At 39.7% G+C, this 20,378-nt stretch overlaps 2 long non-coding RNA genes across 3 annotated transcripts in view; one reads left to right on the top strand and one right to left on the bottom strand.

Moving 5' to 3' along the window:
- The window catches only part of LOC121133530, a 301,793-nt gene that overhangs the window by 255,188 nt on the left and 26,227 nt on the right, over positions 1 to 20,378 (bottom strand). For both annotated transcript variants that reach the window (XR_005870398.1, XR_005870399.1), the window contains exon 2: positions 1,593 to 1,732. This is a non-coding gene — a long non-coding RNA (uncharacterized LOC121133530). The remainder of the gene's footprint in view (positions 1 to 1,592; positions 1,733 to 20,378) is intronic.
- LOC121133532 overlaps positions 1 to 20,378 on the top strand; it is a 60,212-nt gene that overhangs the window by 21,003 nt on the left and 18,831 nt on the right. The window contains exon 3 of the long non-coding RNA XR_005870400.1: positions 6,343 to 6,495. This is a non-coding gene — a long non-coding RNA (uncharacterized LOC121133532). The remainder of the gene's footprint in view (positions 1 to 6,342; positions 6,496 to 20,378) is intronic.

Raw genomic sequence — 20,378 nt, 5'->3', positions numbered from 1 at the left:
TAGCCAGACCAAATTCTACATAAATGTACTCAAGGTGATGCAGAAAGGAGAATGGAAAGAATGGTGTTAGTTTGGCTGTGAGAGTTAGTTTAGGTTGTATTTAAGTATTTCGAGTGGCAGAAGTCATACTTGGATCCTGTGATGGGAACCTTGTGAGCACTCTCTTGAAGATGTCAGCCATCCTTCACGGATAACTCATTCTACAGTTCTACAGATGGGTAGGGTTAAGTGAGGAGAGTCCAAACCATAGGGTGTCAAAACTCCAGTTAAAACCCAAGCCCATTTAGGTTTTCAAACATGCTACCTCTAGAGTACCTCTAGCCACACCCTTGAATTCCTGCTCTGGATCAGGCACACTGCTGACTGATTTCTTTTCCGCCATGTTTTTAGAACTCATAATTCTGAAAAACAAGCAATAGCATGTCCATTTTTGTTCTCAGGAAGCTCATCCAAGCCTCTTTTGTTTTCTCACTGGATTGTATTCACAAGCAACAAGTGGGGCAGGCAGTATCTGAAACCATGCTAAGCATCAGTTGAGATGATACTGAAGACAAATGGTACACAGAGACACAGACACAAAGACAGACAGACAGAAAGACAGACAGATATACACACACATACACACACACACACACACACACACATGCTTCCAACCATGTCAAATGACCCTCAGGCACTTTCTATTAATGAGCTTTATTCAAACTGGAGGATGACTCATCACCTGTCAGTATTAACATGATTTTCCCCTATAGCTGAGATTTGGGGTTCCTCTCTAATTAATGTTGCAGACCCACAATTGCCTCCAGGCATGAACATATCTGAGGGCTTCATGCCCCCCACTCCTACTTCCAGCCACTATTTTGCTTTATTCCCACTGTGCCAGGGAAATGCTAGAGACAGAAATCCTAGCCTAATTACCCTAACTAATGAGCTGTCACAGCACAACAAACCATGGAATCTTTACTTAGTGGAGGGTGCTCAGGCATGTATATTTATTCCTAATTATGGCATGTCATAGTTAGGAGAAGTTAGAATTTGTTTTGCTATGATTACTAATCCATTTACATCACACTTCATTTGGGGTGAATATTCTTTTCAGACATGCTCCCTAAAGGAGCTGACCATTGGTTGTCATCAAATGACCCATCACTACAACAAGAATGCTCTTACTACAATCATTACTTATGCATATACTTGGAAGACCAAAGGGAAGAAAGTGGTACTCACAGAAAGCTTGATGTGAGGACCCAAGCATAACTCTATAAGCATTAATACTTAGAAGGTTAACATGGTCCCTTCTACTTAGCTTGTTCTTGTTTTTTTTTCAAATGTTCCATTAATAATTATGATTAAGGTAGGTGGTTTTTTAAGAATTTTGGGATATTCTAATCAATGTTCTGGTTCTGGAAGCATCCACACTTTTTCAGTGGAAGCTATCCTGTTGAAAATCTTGCACAGAGAAATATACCCTTACTCTCCCCTCCAGGCCTCACCCATTCCTACAGTCAATAAACCCTCTCTTAAACTTGGCGCTATCTTAGATAAGGCCTCTTCTTAGTCTCCTTTACATTATTTTTCATCATGGTCCTTACCTGAAATGGATTTGTCCTGATTTCCAAATAGACGCGTGCAGGAAATGGATGCCACTCTCAGCTTTGAATAGCACTGAAACCAATCTCTGACACAAACCAGGAGTCCTGGGAAGGAGCATCTTGTCAGCAGTTTAAGGTTCCTGGCAAAAGATGTAGATGATTGCAGTTTCCTCTACAGAGTATAGAGGGGCACCTTTTTCTGGGTGTCAGCAGAAGTCCTACAAGGGCCACCTGGCCCCACAAGAAATAAAAGCTATCCAGTACACATCTGTTACCTGAGCCACTAGCAAGATGAAAACTGACAGCCATCAGACATATTTCTCTTGGCCCACACAGTAGTTTTAAAAATTCGTATTGGTTGCCAATATTTAAAAATTCAGAGTTCACACAAAAATTCAGGCTTATAGCTTCTTTCCTATTTTTAGTCTATATTTTCCTACCACAAAATGATTGCTCATGGGGGAGTAGACACTATCCTTCAGAGACAGCAGGTGCTCCATTCTCCAGCATCCCGTCTCTATTTTGCTATAATTCATCTTTGTGACTTCTTCTGGAACCTCTAGACATCTGGGTGTAAATATTGCTCACATAACAAATGGTTTTTCAGAGACTCTGCTAGGCAGATAATGTACAATGCAGGAGAGTAAAGGAGAAAAAATCTGAAAACGAGAGCAACAGAGCCTGAGGCTCTGACAAGCAGTGTGCTTCTGGGAATTCAGAGAGAGAAAAGGACCACTTGCTTGATAATTACACCTATAGCATACTGAGTGGCCACTATGTGTCACTCCTTTGGCCTAAGGAGACAGAGAGGGCCTTTCAGAAGAGCTTAATTTGAATAAACACTCAAGAATAGGAAAACTGTCAGATGGAAAACATTTTAGAAATAGTTGTATAATCGAAGCTCTATGTATTAATGGAGAGAGTTCAGATAACATGGAAGCCATGGTGTGACTGCAGCCTGTGTTACACAAGAGACCAGGATAAAGCAGGAGGCTATCTACTCAAAAGATAAGAAGGACCAGAGTTCTATCCTACAGTCAACAGATTAGCATCCAATATCTTTTTTAAATCTTAAAATATTCGGATTATGTTAATCATGGTATATATTCAAAGTGTACGATAAAACAACTCTATATAGCCTAGATAATGATTGTTACAATCAAATTGACTAATGCATACATGACTGCACATGTTCAACTTTAGATTCCCAAAATGTGCTCACCCAATTTACCACCTCCCATTCTATTTTTTGAGCTGTGTTTTGATATCTTTATTTACTGATAAGTCAGATCTCACAGTTGTTTTGTTTTGATGGTGTACTTATTTCAATTAGCATAGCATAATCTAATGTTATCATTCTTTCTGTGGCTGAGGAATATTCCAACATATACACTCACACACAAGAACATACTCTACATAAACTTAATACACTTGATTTAGCCAAACAATATAGCCTACTTTAACTGTGTTCAAAACGCCTATCCTACATTGGGGAAACTCACCTTGCAGAGCATGCTTTTTAATAAAGGGGTGATTGTATGATGGTACACAGTATACCAAATAGCAGCAGTTATTGTGACTGTGTGGTTGTTGAGTTGCATTCCACTGCCACTGTGGTTGGTGGTTGTTACTGTTTACTTTTTTGGCTCTTTACTCTTAGGGGGTCTACCACCCAGCTCCCAAATAAGTAACATGGAATCTTATTCTTCCTTATGAATGTCTGGCCTTAGCTTGGCTTGTTTCTAGCTGGTTTTCCCTAACTTAAATTATCCCATCTACCGTTTGCCTCTGGAGTTTTTCCTTTCCTTACTTCTGTGTATCTTACTTTCACTCTTACTCCATGGCTGACTGTGTGGCTGTGTGGTTTGCCCCTAGTGTCCTCTCCTTATTCTCTTGCTCCTCCTTTCCTCTTTGTCTCCTTAATTTATTCTGTCTGCCAGCCCGCCTATCCTTTCTCCTGCCTTGCTATTTACCATTCAGCACTTTACTAGACCAATCAGGTGTTTTAGACAGCCAAAGTAACACAGCTTTACAGAGTTAAAGAAATGCAATATAAAAGAATGCAATGGGCCTTTGCATCATTTAAGCAAATGCTCCTCAGCATAAACAAATGTTAACATATCTTTAATACTCCACAGCAGTACTGCCAAGCGTGGTGAGGCAGGACAATGCCACACCCAAGCAACCTGGGAAAAGCTTAAAATTCAAAGTACAATTTCTACAGAATACTTTTGCACCATTGTAAATTCAACAACATTGTGAATCAGGGACACCACTGAAATCAATCAGGCTCAGACTGTGTGATCGGTCAATATCAATTCCTAACTTGATGAGATCTTAAGTTGCCTGGGAAAGGGGACATGTGAGGTATTGTCTTGGCCAGTCGGCAGGCCTATGAGGGATCACCTTTAGTTAATGGAGATGGGAAGACCCACCCTAAAGGAGGGTGACACTGTTTCCATGGGCATGGGTTCTAAAATGCATAGGAAGGAAGCTAGTTGAGCATGATATTTGTTGCACTTTTTCTTGACTGTGGAAGCAATATGGCCAGCTGCTTCAAACTCTGACCACTGTAACTTCCCTAAGAAAATCCTTAAACTCAAACTGTGAGCTGACATAAACCCTCCCTTCTCTAAATCATTTTTGTTCATGGTGCTTTATAGCAGAAACAATAAAGTAACTGAGACAGTCCAAGTCTATCATAATGGATAAGAGAAGCATGGTGCCCAAACCCCTGGCAATGTATTTGAAACCATGTGGTCCATTTTCCTTTACTATGAGCTGATAATACTTCTTCCTCCGTGGTCAAAGAAATGGCTTGCCTCTCTGAATTTACACCATTCCACTCAAAGCTGTGCTCAAATGCGTTTCATGAATACATGTTTTCATCATTGCTCCTTCCAGAAACTTCCATAGCTTTTTTTTTATTTGTGAAACACCCACTCATGCTAATATGCAGAGAGGTCCTGGGGATGTTCTGGGGCTACTTTGCCATGCAGATTACTTAGGAGAAAGCAATGTGAGAGCCCTCTGGGAAATTCTCACATGTAACTAAATCAGAAAGTAATATCCTGTTTTGTCTGTACTCTGCACTAATCCCAGTGTGTCCTGTGGAGGAATCCTGGAGTTTCTCTCCACTGGCTGAAAGATCAACAAACTCTTGGCTCCTAGCCCTACCCTGGAGCCACCCAGGGAATTACCCTGAAAACAAAATGTCATCAAAACTGAACCAAAGCTAAGGAAACAAAGCCTTAAAGGTCTCAGCAACAGCAGATTGAGCATCCTGAAGCAAAAATTTCCATGTTTGCATGTAGAGCAAGCACTTATACCAAAGTTCATTAACTCTCTATTTTCCTTTAAGTAAGTCCCTGTTTTATCTTCAAATAATTTCAGGAATTCAGAATAACAGATGATCACTATTAAGCACCTAAGGAAACTATAATGATAAAAACACACCAGCAATTACAATAAGGCTTTTAGAAGAATTCTATTTCTCTTCATTATAATAGTGCTGAACATACATAGGTCCATCCACCCCTCACCCCCACTACTGCCCCTTTCTACTTGGTATAAGGAACCTGAATTGGTAAGAGGAGGCCTTTGAGAATTTTCTTTCCCACACTCTCTCCCCAACAGGAATCCTCCCTCCGCAGACTGAATATCACTGTGACTCAGGAGAAACAGCAAGGACACAGTGAACTGTGTTTATTTTCAATTGATTTTTTTAAAAGAACAAGAATCACTGTGGTATCAGTAGAAAAATGTTGGAACTTTGTTTGAGTCCTATAAAACTGCTTTCTGTTGGCCTGCCTCTGCTTGCATTAGCCATCATCTCTGCACAGGCCACATTCAGGAAAACTCTATTCTGTTATACACACCATCAAAAATAACTGTCTTTAGGGTACTTATCTCCATCCCAGAATTTAAACTGGGTTCTGTAGTTTCCCTGCTGAGGTCTCATGCTCCATAAAAGATGAGAGTTACTTAAATTTAACACAAGATGAAACATAGAACATGGTTACAAAGATGACCCTAGGACATCAACATCTCCAGTTCAATGCTGAATCCAACCTTATACCATGTTTATCATATACTAAAAGTGTAACACATCAAGTAATATGGGACAAAAGTGCAAAAATGTGACGTGGCTACTAAATGATAGGAGATATGAGGCAACATGTCTTTAAGTTTATTCAAGAGCTATGAAGGCTCAAGATCCTTAATGAATTAAATTCCATAAAAAGCACAAGTGTAGAATAATGATTCTTGGAAAGGGATGAGATCTTCCCACCAGGTGAGTTCACAAGGAAGCTGTGCTTGAGTGCAGACTTGCAAGACATGAAGGAGTAAGCAAGTCTTTAGAGCTCATATCTGCCATCATGTTAGAGTTTCAGTCCATGATTTACAACTATAGAAAAAGAGTCCTGTGGTTTTCACTTAATCAGGGAAAACTCTTCAATGAAGGGCTGAAAGACACTTTGAAAGAAGGTGAAAGGCTTAGCCATATCACCAGGCAACATTATTAATACACTTCTGGATTGATGGGCAAGTTACAAAGACCCAGGTTCTAATAAGCATGAATAAACTATATTTCATATTACAGACTCACTTATACTTCTCATGGAGTATTGCCATTCTAACCTCTGTAATTTGCTTACATGTATATTTAGATATGCCTTCAAAGATAGAATTTTGTTTTGATGAAGTCATTATGGTAGACCTTAATCCATTATAACTTATATCTTTTCAGGAAAAAGAAATGTGAACATAGATAATCAAGGCTGAGAAAGATGAAGGCTATCCACAGGTGATGATCTGAAGAGAGACCTACTTTGTCAACACTTTGGTCTTGGATTGATAGCCTCTTGAACTGTGAGGAAACACCTTTCTGTTGTTTAAGTCAGTAAGTCTATGAAACTTTGTTACAGCAATGCTAGAAAAATGCTAGACCAGTTTACTAGTCTCAGGCTCATCACAACTAATGGGGCATTTTTTTACATCTTTGTGCAAAGAAAAAACATTGGCATTTAATACCCTACCACTTCTCTGCCTCATCATTCTCCATCTTTCCCTTTGCCATCCCACCAGCATCCGTTTCTGTTCTCTTCATATTAAGCATTTATACTTGAACCTGCTCAGAGAATTCTGTTATCACAAGAAGGTCCTTGACTTAAGATATTTGCTGTTTTCTCCACCACTGGAATGTCCTTGTGTCTTCCTATTTATAGCATTCTCTATGTTCTTAAAAAGCTCAGTTCAAAAAGCATATTCTGGGTAGGCTGCCCAGGTCTGCTATAGCCAATTCTCATATGTTTCAAACCTAACTGTCATTGTTTATAAGGCTCTATATAACTTCCAAAACAGCAAGTTCCTTTGTGACAGGACAGTGCCTGATGCATCTAAGAAAGATTCTGGCATACACCAAGTACTCAATAAATATTTATGAAATGCAATAAATTTAATCAAACATGTTAACATCAAATAAATTCATATTTAAAGGACATTTTGTGGGCAGCAAATTCTAAACTAGGAACACACGGTAGACATTTTTGGCTGGAATTGTATAGACAGAGCATTTAACTCCTTCCTAAACACTTTTGCTATCATCAAATGTACACAAACATGTTTATATTTATATCTGTCCATTATGGATGAAAATGATTTAAATCTTAGATTAAGCAGCTTCATCTGGAAAGGAAGCAAATGTGTTGTAAGGCACATCACTAGTGAAGTGGGAATATATGACCAGTCAAGCAGGAACAAGAAGGCATACACAGTACAGTTGAACCAGAGGCTTCCACTTAATCAAATTGTCATCATTTCTTTAGCCCTATAGTAAATGTCAGCTCCTCCATGGGGCCTCTTCCAATTGTACCAACCCATACTAATATTTCTCTTTTCTGGAATTCTCAAACATCTCAGGTTATTGCCAAGGCTATTGGTGGCTCTCAACAAACTGACATCAGTGCCCTAGTGCTGAGGACACCACCTATATAAAATCATTTTCTAAGCTATAAGGCTAACTATTCTGAGATACAACACTAGCATTTCCTGGTTGATTCATGATCAAGACCAGAACTCCTTCTGATTTCTAGAACTAACCTTTGTTGCTAAGAGTACCTCATGTGCAACATTTCAGGTCTATTTGAAGACTGCTGAATATCAGTCCAGTAATTTTAAGGGCTAAAGTTAATGCTGACACAAGACACTGGATGTTGAACACTATGTTATACATTTTACATATGTCAGTTTTGTGAGTTCTGAAAGATTAGTCCTTTCTTTCTTTCTTAATCATTAAGACACAAGAAACCTAAATTAATGACTAGCGAATAAATAGCTATGCTTTGAACTGTCCCTGCCATCGCCTTGTTCTCCCTCTTTCTTTTAGCTCTTACTATGTTCTACTCACCTCAGTAAGGACAGAATACACACTCATAGTACACAGTGCCTTGAGCATAAGAAATAAATGTTGCATAGTCTCACCTTGTAATGTCAGACACTTTCAGTATAATTATGTAATGGCACTTATGGCCTTGGACCAAGCCGGTTATTCTCCTTTTCTTAAGCAGCATTGTGACCCATGGTCCATGTTGACTGATAAAGATGGATGGAATTTACATTGACAGTATTTTTACTCAAACTTGGGTACTTAATAAAGATTACCAGCTTCACTAATCTCACGAACTATGCATCTGAAGGAACATCCAAATCCCATGTCTAAGGATATCTGCCAGTACAGTCACCATTGATTAATCCTGGAATATATTTTTAAAAGATTTTACCAAGATCATCTATAATAAGGCAGAGTAAATGCTAAATGTCCCTTCATGAAATTTGTGTGTGGCAAATTTCAGCATTACATTCTTGATTAATCTTGTTGCAAGTAAGGAACTCCAGTTGAATGAATACATTTCTTAAGAAAATCCATGAAACTTTCCTTTGTCTGCTTTTATTTCAGTATTAGGTGATTTACACATAGGAGATGCTGCTGATTTAACAGACTAGCTATTGGGTATTCATATTTTCTCACTGACAATCCTGCCAATGCCCAGCCAAGAGCACCAGGCCCATGTGCAAACTCCTGGAGAGAAGGTTGACTTGCTAAGTGCTTCAGTGATACTGGTAGAGAAACCCATTGTTTCTTTTCCCCTTTCCTAACTGAAATCTGTTTATCTGTGTGTTACTACACAAGCCCCAAGTAGCAGAGAAGATGAAACAGAAATAAGTAACATGGAAAATGTGCAGGAATCTGGAAATTTTATAAGGTTCTTTAAAAGCAACCCACTTCAATTTTCACTGGGTTTAGGTTTGGATTTTGTGGTAGTGGTGACTGATGACAGGGCCTCATGGACACTAGGTAAAAATTCTGCCAGCCATATGCCAGCCCTCAACATTCATTTTTAAAAAATGATGTTCACTAACTTCTTTGTGACCAGTGGGGTGTGTGTGTGTGTGTGTGTGTGTGTGTGTGTGTGTGTGTGTGTGTGTGTATGGTGTGCATATGTGTACAAGTATGTGCATATGTATGTAGACACACTCACCTATGAATATGGAGACCAGAGTCTGATTTTTAGGTACCTTCCCTTTAGCTCTCCACTTTACTTATTGAAGTAAGATATCTCACTGACCCTAGAGCTTGCCATTGAGGTAGAACATCTGACCAGTGAACTCCTAGATTTGACCTGTCTCCACTCCCCAGTACTAGGGTTTACAGGCACACACCTATATGTGTAACATTTGTGTGACTGCTGGGGATTGGAACTCAAGTCTTCATGCTTGTCAACTTTTCTCACTAAGCTAACCCTCCAGCCCTCAGGTCACTTTTAAACACTAATATCCAAATACAGCTAACACAAATGACTATTGGGAAGCAGTTCTCCATGGGTTTCTTTCGTGTTTGCACATTTTGAAAGTAGAGACACTGACTACCCATTACTGTGAACTACTTTTAAAATCATATAGAACAGCCTTGGAAATATGTTGCCCTCCAAAGGGAACATCAGGCACAATCACTGCTACATACACACCAGGTGGAGAAGGCAGCTTCCCTGTAATCCCAGCTTTAGAAGGCAGAGCTATGGGTCTGATTGAAAGGATCACTTTCTCCAGAAGCCACTGATAAGTTGCCCTTGATCCCGTGAATACCTCCCATATGTGCTCATGTAAGAAAACCTAATTGAACCAAGTGGGCCACACATTAAACAGACATGCAAACAAGAAGGACCCTGATTGAGAAGAAGGACTCTCCCGAGAAAGGAATGGGGATGAGAAAAAAGGATGGGTATAAAATAATTAAAATTTATTACAAAAATGTATGAAACTCAAATAGAAAAATAGTTCAGAAAAAGAAAGACCCTCCCTCAACAAGCAATGTAGAAGAGCAGCTAAGGATGAATTCTGCACCAACCTCAAACCTCTACATGTACATGCATACATATAACATGCACACATGCATACATGCATGCATACCACACACATAAATGAAAATAAGAAATAAAAAACACAATATATGTGGGTATGCACACACAGAGCAGATATGAAGACTGGGAAGGTTCTGGGGCCATGAATATTTCTATTGGATATATCTAGCCAATAGGGTTAGATGAGTATTGTACAGTGAAGACACTATTTGGGGCTTGCTTTGAAAAAGTTTCTATAATGATTCCCTGTGAAGAAAGAAAATTATCTGGGCGGGGTGGGTTGTCTTGTTATAAACCCTAGTGTTACTCCTTTGCCTGCCTCTCTTCTTTCACTCTCGCTCTACTCTTGGCTGTCACAATGAAAAATTGGCCAGGGTCACCAAGTCTAAGACTGTCCTTCTGCGTGGCATTTTCTCTATTAAGAAGGCTTCCTGCTGCAGGAGAGAAGAAGTAAGTCCTGGGGAGAACAGCTGTTCCTTTCGTTGCTCTCTGCCACATGTTGGAGATGAACACACAGGGCGTATACAACATCTTCATTCTATTTTCTGATGTGCCTGGCACAAATGCCAAAGACAGCTACAAGAAAATTGCTCTCCAGGCTCCAGTGAACTAGAACATCTTCATTTAAGTCATGCGTAGCCTGGATTTTTTTTAAGAAGAGAAAGATGACTTTATGTGGTAGTTGCTAAGCAGCCGGGCTCTCTTGGGGAACTCAAACATACAGCAGTTTGCAGAATCGCAGTGGGAAGCCACACAGCCCCCTTTAAAACACTTTCCTCATGTAACCCTTACTATCTTCTCCCTCAGCCAGCCTCCCTTTCCCTTGCTTGTTTTTAACCACCCTCCATTCCTACACCTCATTAACTAGTGATGGACTGGAAGAGGATTTGTGTTGCTCACTGAAAGCCCCCAAGGCAGCCTAATCTGAAAATAACAGCAAAAATAAGGATTCACATCACTTTTCATTTATTGCTTTATATGTTCATGAGGAAAATGTAAAATACAGAGAAGCACAAGGCAGTAACATAAAAAATAAAAAGGTAATTTCATGACAGAGCAGTCAGTGATGACTTTGGTGCTGTTTCCGTCTATAAAGACATAAAATTGCAATGGTACACATCTATAAATTCCTTTCAATAAACAATTTTACTGTCAGTAAGAACATAATTTTATGTCAGTTTTGCAATGAAACTTCACATTATTGAATTTCTATACTTGAGCAATATTTTGTCACATATATGGGCATATCGTAAATTTTTAACTTTTTACTAATTTTTGGTTAAAGAATTGTTTAGAGAAAGCCTTTGTGTTTTTTCAATTGTAATTTCAGGTAAGGTACTTTCAAAACCATCAGTAATAATGGCATCATCTGTTATACTAATTTTTTACTATATTAGTGTATTAATTACCTTTATATGTCATTTTGACATTTTATTCTGTCATTAAATATACATTACTTCAATGTAATATTACACCTTTTTCCTACATTTAGTACCTATATAGCTTTATTCTCTTGTGGATTGCAAACTGTTCCAGGGAGCTATCAAGGTGTTCTGTTTGCCTCCCTCCACCAACTTTTGGGAGGCAGTGGTGGGAAGGATTCTCTCTTCACCTTTGATCAAGTGAGAGCAGAGATGCCCAGACACTACTCAAAGATTGCTGAGCATCCCCGGAAGGCTGGGGACAACAGGTTCTGAAAAGCTGAGCCTGGAAGCTTCCTTGTAAGATGGAAGAGAGAAGGGGCCACCCTCAACTGACTACACTACTTCCTACTTGGAAGGAAGAGAGTATGTCATGGGTCAGCTGGAACAAGGAGCTATACTGACTCCTGTACGGGGTCTAGTTGTCAGGTGACGTAGAACCCATTAATGGGGGAACTGCAGAAGTCCAGGGGCTGAGGGAGGAAACTAGTTTCTTATACCCCCATCTGAGGGATCCAGTGATGGTGCTTACACAAACTCATGGAATAATCGAATGAGGCCTCTGGATGGGAAGAGGGCTTAGTGGGTAGAGCGGCACACAGCATGAGGACCAGGATCAGATCTCTGGCACCCATAGGGAAGGGTGAAGATGCATGTGCCTAGTGTTGAGGATGGAGAGGCAAGAGGATCTCTGTGTCTTGCTGTCCAGCCAGGCTATCCAAATCTGTAATCCAGGTTCAATGAAAGACCCTGTCTCAAAACGAAAGAAAGAAAGAAAGAAAGAAAGAAAGAAAGAAAGAAAGAAAGAAAGAAAGAAAGAAAGAAAGGAATAAGGTGGAGAGCAACCTCAGGAAGACATCTGGCATTGACTTCTGGCCTCCCTCCAAACACACATGGACCAGCACAAATGCACCTGTGGACACTTCATGAGCATATGCATATACATACACACACACCCCACACACGAGGTCCCTTGACCACAGTCCATGGGCTCTACACAATAATCATCACTACACCAGGCAGCAAGATCATCCCCTGATCCCTCTTTCCTCTTCAGGACACTTTGTAAACCTAAGAGCTGAAGAGCAAGCAAGGCTCCTTACAGTGAGGACAAGTGGACACTGCCCCATTACTGAAACGTTCTGCTCCACGCTGAGGAAAAAAATATATTCATAAATAAAACTATACATTTTGACATCTGGGCATCCTAGTTTCTAAATAATCTAGTCTTTATATAATTATAAATTTGTGCTTAGGTTTTGCATAAAGTGAGGATACAAATCCACATAAAATAAGAAACTGAAAACGGAAGTAGTATTTATTCACTAGAATTGTATATGTGGTTAATTTTCAGAGTAGGACAAATGAAACATTTTTTCATCCTATAATTGTTAATAATATCAGCTAACATTTTTTGCTCTTACAGCATTTAGGGATGAATAAAGTTATTATCAAGAGTCATTTATATTCGCTGGGAATAACATACACTAAGTTCATATACATACACTCCATCTCCCTGTGTCCCTCCTTCCTTCCCTCCCTCCATCCTGCTGGTCTCCTTCCCCCTTCTCCCCCTCCTTCTCCCTCTCTATGATAACTTCAAGGAAGGGGTACTGGAATTAGAATGCAGGGCTTTTTGTACATGCTAGGTAAATGCTCCACTATGATTCAGCCTCCCAGAACTGATGGACTAAATCCACTATGCCTGGATTTAATTTTTGGATAAAGGTATTAAATGAGGGGATTCTCATAAACAGTAAATCTTAATTTCATGAGCTCATTTATTTGGGTAAAGCCACTCCTGGTGCCCCCTTCTAAAACAGTAAAATGAGTAGAGATTCTCAGCTATTTAAAATTCAATCTGGACAGTGGAATTACCAGGAAAGATCTTAATGTTCTCTATCAGATATTTTAATCAATTTGAAGAACAATATACATGTCAAATTTCAAAATGTCACAAAGTTAGGAGAGAGAAGAAACCAAATTTATAAAAAAATGGGGGGGAGGCATAAAGTTGGATGAATAGAGAGAAGGAGAGGGGGAAGATATGGGAGGAGTTGGAGAAGGGGAAGAACATCAGAGTATGTTGTATAAAATTTCTTAATAAAAAGGAGAAAGCAAAACAATGTTAAATGACCTTAATATTTGGAACCAAGTGTCAACATGTTAAACTCAGGAAATGGGTGAGGTCTTGCAAAAGGAGACCTTCCCCACAATGGTAGACTGAGGAGACTGACTTGGCAGATGTTCAACTCAACATCAAAACCAAACACTTCCTGTACATCCTAAAATATGAGACAGAGGATGATGCAGGGGGGACTGGTATGATGCCACAAATGTCCAGGAAGCATGTGGCACAGAGTAGTTCGTCCATCAGGAGTGCCCTTGGAATCAATGCTGTGGGATCAGGAGAGGCAGAGAGAAGTGGATCAGGGGGCAGATCAGTGAGTGCCTTGTCTGAACTCACCGCAGTTTGCAGAATTAGACTGGATTCTCAAAACGCCCCAAGTGGACTAAGATAGTAAGGGCTTTGTACTCTTACATTAATCATTTGTTGGATGTGGACTGCCCAGGGAAAGAAAGGGACATGACCTTGGAGGAGGAAGATCTCCACAGCTGAGCAGACTCTGAAGGGTTGACAGCTGAACCTATCTACAGCCAGCACTACCAGCAGCTGGGTCAACAAACCCTTCAGTGAGGGGTTTCTGGGCCATGCATCACAGTGTCCTCCACAGTGGGAAATCCCAGGGCCTGCTCCAAACCCATAGAAATGCTGGGAGAGTATATTTTTAAGATGTTTTTAATACATGGCTAAGCATAAAAAAGCAAGAACAGATGCCAAAAGTGGAGAAAGGGCAAAGCACAAAGATACGTGCCTCAAGAGATCATGATTTAAGTTCCACGAGGAGGATATGAAACCTTTCAGACTCCCTGTGTCATTCTACCAGGGGGTGTGTGGTTCAATATTTACTCCTCTCAAGGTACAAACTCTAAAATGAGACCTTAGCATAAAATTGATCCAAAGGGTGTCTCGTGCAAAAACCCACATCAGAGGGAGAACTCGAACGTTCTGGGGGCCCCCACATTAATTAATGCCACTGAGCATGAACTCAAATGAGCATTTACAGGGACAGGGCAGGGAATTTGCAAATGCCAGCATGTATTAATACTAAATTTAGATTGTCCCACCAGAGACTTACAATGGCTCAAAGTACTAAAGAGAAATAAAAGAAGGAAAAGAAATCCAGAAAAGCAAACACATTCGTAAAAAAAAAGGTTAAAATCTGCAATTATAGGAAATAAATATACAGACCCTGAAATTTTTATTGTGATAAATGAGAAAAATGATTGCAGAACCTGCCTGGCTACAGCCCAGAAAGACTTATCAGTGGAGAAGATCCATTGTGTTCAAGGAATTATAAAACAAGAAATAATTTTTGATCTATTATACACACATGTATATTGTGTGTGTGTGTGTGTGTGTGTGTATGTGTGCTCAGTACTGTACTAGATATTACAATAATGACCAGGAAGAAATGATATAGACTCAAAATATTTTATGATAGTTTCATCGAATGTAGTTATATTTCCAATCAATAACACCTACAAAATTATGCGAACGTTAGAAGATTTATGTAATAGTGCAGTCTTTTACTTTGTCCAGATGAGGAAAAAATACATTCCATTCTGTTTCTTAGTAGGTAACTTTATTTGAAGTAACATGAAACTTTCTAGACACCAAAATTCAAAGATGAGCATTGTCAAGTTATAAAGAATCTAGCCGGGCATTGGGGGCACACGCCTTTAATCCCAACACTCAGGAGGCAGAGGCAGGAGGATCTCTGTGAGTTCAAGGCCAGCCTGGTCTACAGAGAAAGTTCCAGCTCCAAAACAATACAGAGAAACCCTGTCTCGAAAACAAAAACAAAACAAAAAAAGAATCTAGACTCAGTAAACATGGATTTGAAATCTCCTGAATTCAAGCCCTTTATAAGCAACTGATGGATACTCCAATCAGAGAAAAAACTAAGTAGATACAAAACCCTCTAGTTTCTAACTCTGAAGTGTTCTGATGTGGATTAAGCCTTCTGCATGAGAGATGAACAGTTCTTTCTTCTACCTTCAAATCCAAACCATAATTCTCAGCTTTTCCTGAAGCTAGAGACATTCTAATCACTAGAATGGCACAAGCAACTGTGTGCTGCTTCCAACCTGGACCTTAAGAGCTCCACACATGTATGGAAGTTCTCATCATTTGATGCAGCATAGAGTCCCCAGGGCCAGTGATGAAGATGGAAAAGTCATCAGGATGGAAAGTGTCTCAGTTCCTAACCACTGAGTAGGTGACATTTCCAACTGGCAGGTGTATCTTCATAGGCTTTACCTAGTTGAGCAATGCATTTTTTTACTGTATGATGCACATCCTTTGTTATTTTCATTTACTTTTTCACCTCATACACATATGAACTGTAGTAAGATTTAGGGGAGGCACATGACACCCAGTGTATACATTTGCCAACCACTGAATGATATCTGTTCTAAAATTAGCTAGTATTCTCTTCCTAATACAGAATCTTTACATAGAATTCCCCATCCAATTTTCACACTCAGTGTCTGCCTGCCTCATCCTAACGAATTACTGTTTGCAGTGATTCTAATGCCCACCTATCCCCTGAGAAAGCTTTGTTTCTGCCTGAAATTTTTTGTTATTGTTGCAAAGACTACCACAGTATCTTCCAAATGCTTCCAATGGAATGACTTTTCTTCTCCTTCACCCCCCAAAAATATTACATTAGATGTTCCCCTCAACCAAATTGAGTGGCCTGAAGAGTGTCCAATATACTCATATTTATGTCTTCAAGAGTTTGCATGGTAGTAGGTATAGGGTAGCTGATTATTGATCTGGTTAGTAAGCAATACATCAGAGCTACCAATGTAAACCTATGATTTCTGTCTCTTGGCCTCCTTGGAAGAAATGCATATACAGCAATATTTGGCAAAAATAACATAGCATTCAAGCATAGAAAATATCTATCAGAGCACATTATAAACATCTATGCATATATATAAATATAAAGGAAATTGCCTTGACTTTAAATCAGTTATTTCCATAAATAAAACTAACAGCTTCCTTTATTGTTCTTGTAAGATCAAGGAGGCCTGAATGTGTAGTTATTTTTAAAATCCACCCAGGGTTCCCCTGAGCAAATGGTCTCTCACTAAATTAGTAAATGAATAATGGTAATGAGATTACTCTGGGAATCACACATGTCAGAAAATCACAGTGCTTGGGAACAAAAGAAAACAAGCAAAGAGCCTTTCAGGGGGCCTTAATCTTCTGCTACTGAGCAAACACATCTGTCCAGCTCAAGGCCAAATAGCTAATATGATCTTTATGAGTATAAATAAAGTTTAGACACCGCTCAAGGGTAATGCATTCTTACCTTTTCCTGGGATTTGTCCTGGAATCAGAAATGAAGAGGGGGAAATGTGGCCTTCTTTATAATTTTCAGATAATAAAACAAAAAGCTAGTATATGCTAAACAGAAAACACCCAGCTACTGTGCACCTTAACGAATGTTCTAGAAACCCAGACCTTGTCCCTCCATATCCTGCCCCTCCCCTCCTACACACATAACAGAGCATATGTGGTGTGTAATGCTTCTGCTGCTTCTTGTCACCTAAAATGTGTTGGTCACACATATGACACAGGGGAATTGGACTTCAGTAAATGTTTATTAAATCCTTGCTAGCTAAATCACCTTGGAATTTTTCTAAAAGCATCACACTAAATTGTGATGAATCCACCCCAATTGTTATAAGTAATTTGAAAGAATTGTAAACACACACACACACTCAACTTCTAACTCCATACACATTTATACACTAGCAACTCTCTTCTGTTCACACCAACAACAATGAGCTGAATCCTTCTGATATGCTTTTGTCTCTTTAATCTCCCTGTCATGTCGCCTGTCTTCTGCTGTTGCCTTTAAGGGTTGATATGATGACTTCAGGCCTATGTGGATACCCAAGATGATCGCTCAGTCTTGATTTCATCTAATTATTAACCTTAGTTTCATCTGCAAAAAATCCTTCACAGCAGCACAAGATTATTGTTAAGAACCAAGGAATAGTAATTTGGTGAGACATCATTAGAACTCTGCCTACTACACTTGAGTCAATAGTGTTGGCTTCTTATTTCAGAACCTAATCTTGAAAGTGGCATGTATTGCTTCAACAACATTGTAACTGTTGGACACAAGTCAATGAGTATAACTCATATTCAAGGGGAAGAAATACTCAGACTTTGGATAAGAGCAGGCAGAAGTCATCGAGGACTGTCTGAGGAGCTCCTGACCACAGAGAAGAAAGGCCACTGCATCCCATTATCTGGTTCAGTATTTACATATTCCTAATAGTCAATGCCAATCTAAGCAAAACTATGATACTATTATATGAGGAGGAAAATATTACAGGACAGGAAAATAGACATGTTTAATAGAAAAAGTAGAAAGCAAGCTAAGTCTTCTTAATCAGCTGTGGAAAGTCAATAAAAATACCTAAAAATAGTAAATCAAGAAATAGTAATAATTGCCATTTAGACATATGATGGTAAATTTCTGGGATGGGAAAAGCTCATCCTGAGAGGGTTGTTCATGAAGATGACTATTTATAGCCAGTCTTAGATAATCCCCTGACTCCTTAAGCCATGCATGCAGGATGGTATGATCTCAGTTGGTAAAGTACTTGCTTAGTATGTGCAAGTCCTCAGTTTGATTCCCAGCACTGCCAGAACTGTTAGTAGTGTCCCATGCCTATAATATCAGCATTTGGGGGGGTGGAAACAGGAGAAAGAGAAGTCAAGGTCATCATGGGCTACATAGCAAATTTGAGGCCAGCCTTGGATATACAAGGCCATGTCTGGAACGAACAAACCATTTATGCATGCTGCTTTGATTAGAATAACAGGAGGATGGGGCAAAGAATAAAATCAGAGCTGGAGAAATGGTTCAGTTGACAAAGTGCTTGCTCTGAAAGCTTGTGGACCTGAACTGGATCTACCAGGATGAATGCACACACACACACACACACACACACGTGCAGGGGGGCAAAAGAAAAATGTAAAATTATTTGCATCCAGTGAAAACAATGTATAGCACATCTGTTACTGAGATAGAAAAACATTGGCCTAAGAAATAAAAAAAAATAGAAAGGTGATGATAATGGTGACAGACCACAACCAGCTCACTGGAGTATACAACTTACCACCTAGCCACATGTTCAACTAGTCAGACCCACATCTATCTTGGAGGTCAGAGATCCCAGACTTACGCTCCTCATTGTCACCTTGTTTGGTCTGGTTGCCCTGCTTCAATGAGGCTTGGTTCTATTTCTGGATTCCAATACACAGCTTTCAACAATTTGTGAGACTGGTGAGCCAAATTCATTTCCACAGTAGCCCTACTCTGCCCTTTCTACTCCTGTGCAAACTCTGCTTGCCTTCTTGTATATCATGTGTCATTCAGTATTTCCTCCTAGAGAATTCTCCTAACCACCCAGACCAAATATATGCTGACCCACAGCCCAACACTGACACATCATCCCGTCTTGTCTTATTTTAGCATTTGACCCGTAGAGGGCTTATATTTCAAATGTCAACAGAGATGTTCTGTGCAATAAATAATCACTGACTGGAAAAGTGGGTGGGGCTGTGTGTTGGTTTGTTCTTGCTGAAATAATGCTGTATAGCTAAGCATCTGAAATCTTGATGGCTTCATACAAGCATCTTTCTGGCCTCGGGACCTATAGAGATCAATCTGAATTTAAGTTGATATTAAGTGAGCTCAATGGGGCATGGCTCCAGGCTTGTGCTGCATTCAGTGCCACATCATGCATTTCCTTGTGCTCTTGGACTAGAGGCTACCTAGTGTATGTTCTTCTCGCAGCAAAGTTCCAGGGGCAAAAAGTAGCAGCAGCAAGCCATGTGACTTTGGACAGGAAGTAGAAACCCATTACTGTTGTGTGATTTCTATTGGTCAGAGAAAACCACATGACTGAGGTTCATCTTAGTCATGTGAGAAAATATATTCTTCCCACTATTGTTTATGGAGATGACGCTAAATCAAAAACACATATGGATAGAAATGTTTTGTCCAATTATTTCGCATATGGGAAAACAGATTAGATAGAGAAAAGAGAATGAAAATCACCTGAGAGTTATATGGCAAATGGATGACTGAATGAATTAATAAACTGGAATGAGAGGAAAGGGATCCAACAGGGAGTTAGAAATTTAAAGCATAAAAGAAAAGACAAGATCCTAGGGAAGTTAAGATATGAGATCAAATATGTTGGTAGAAAGTAGCCCTTGGGAAAGAAATATTATGCCCAGAAGGGAAAAGAGTGGGTATGTATGTAGACATGCTTTCTAGTTGTAAAGGAAGGCAAAAGTGGCAGTTCAGAAGGAGAATACACACTCAGCTGGCTCTAAATAGCATGACCAAACATAGTCGGATTCCGGTATGACACGATAGATGATGCATTCCTAGACCTCAGGAAAGCTGGCTGCTCCACTTAACAGCACTGAGGAAGGCATGCTATCTGTAAATCACCTAACTATACTTAACACAAAGCCAGGGTGTGTTTCTATACATCTGCTAGAATGACCTCAGTCTCTCAGGAATATATGAGAGTCTCTTGCTTAAGATGAAGGCAGAACCGGGCGGTGGTGGTGCACGCCTTTAATCCCAGCACTCAGGAGGCAGAGGCAGGCGGATCTCTGTGAGTTCGAGGCCAGACTGGACCGACTGCCTCCAAAACAATACAGAGAAACCCTGTCTCATAAATACAAAAAAAAAAAAAGATGAAGGCAGCAAGACTTGCATAGAGACAGATGATGAAGATTTGGGGAAATTGTCTAAGGGAAATAACCAACAGCAATG

Source organism: Mesocricetus auratus, unplaced genomic scaffold, assembly GCF_017639785.1.
Source record: "Mesocricetus auratus isolate SY011 unplaced genomic scaffold, BCM_Maur_2.0 Super-Scaffold_100022, whole genome shotgun sequence".
In the NCBI taxonomy this organism is placed as follows: Eukaryota; Metazoa; Chordata; class Mammalia; order Rodentia; family Cricetidae; genus Mesocricetus; species Mesocricetus auratus.
This window is presented reverse-complemented; position numbering and strand designations above follow the sequence as displayed.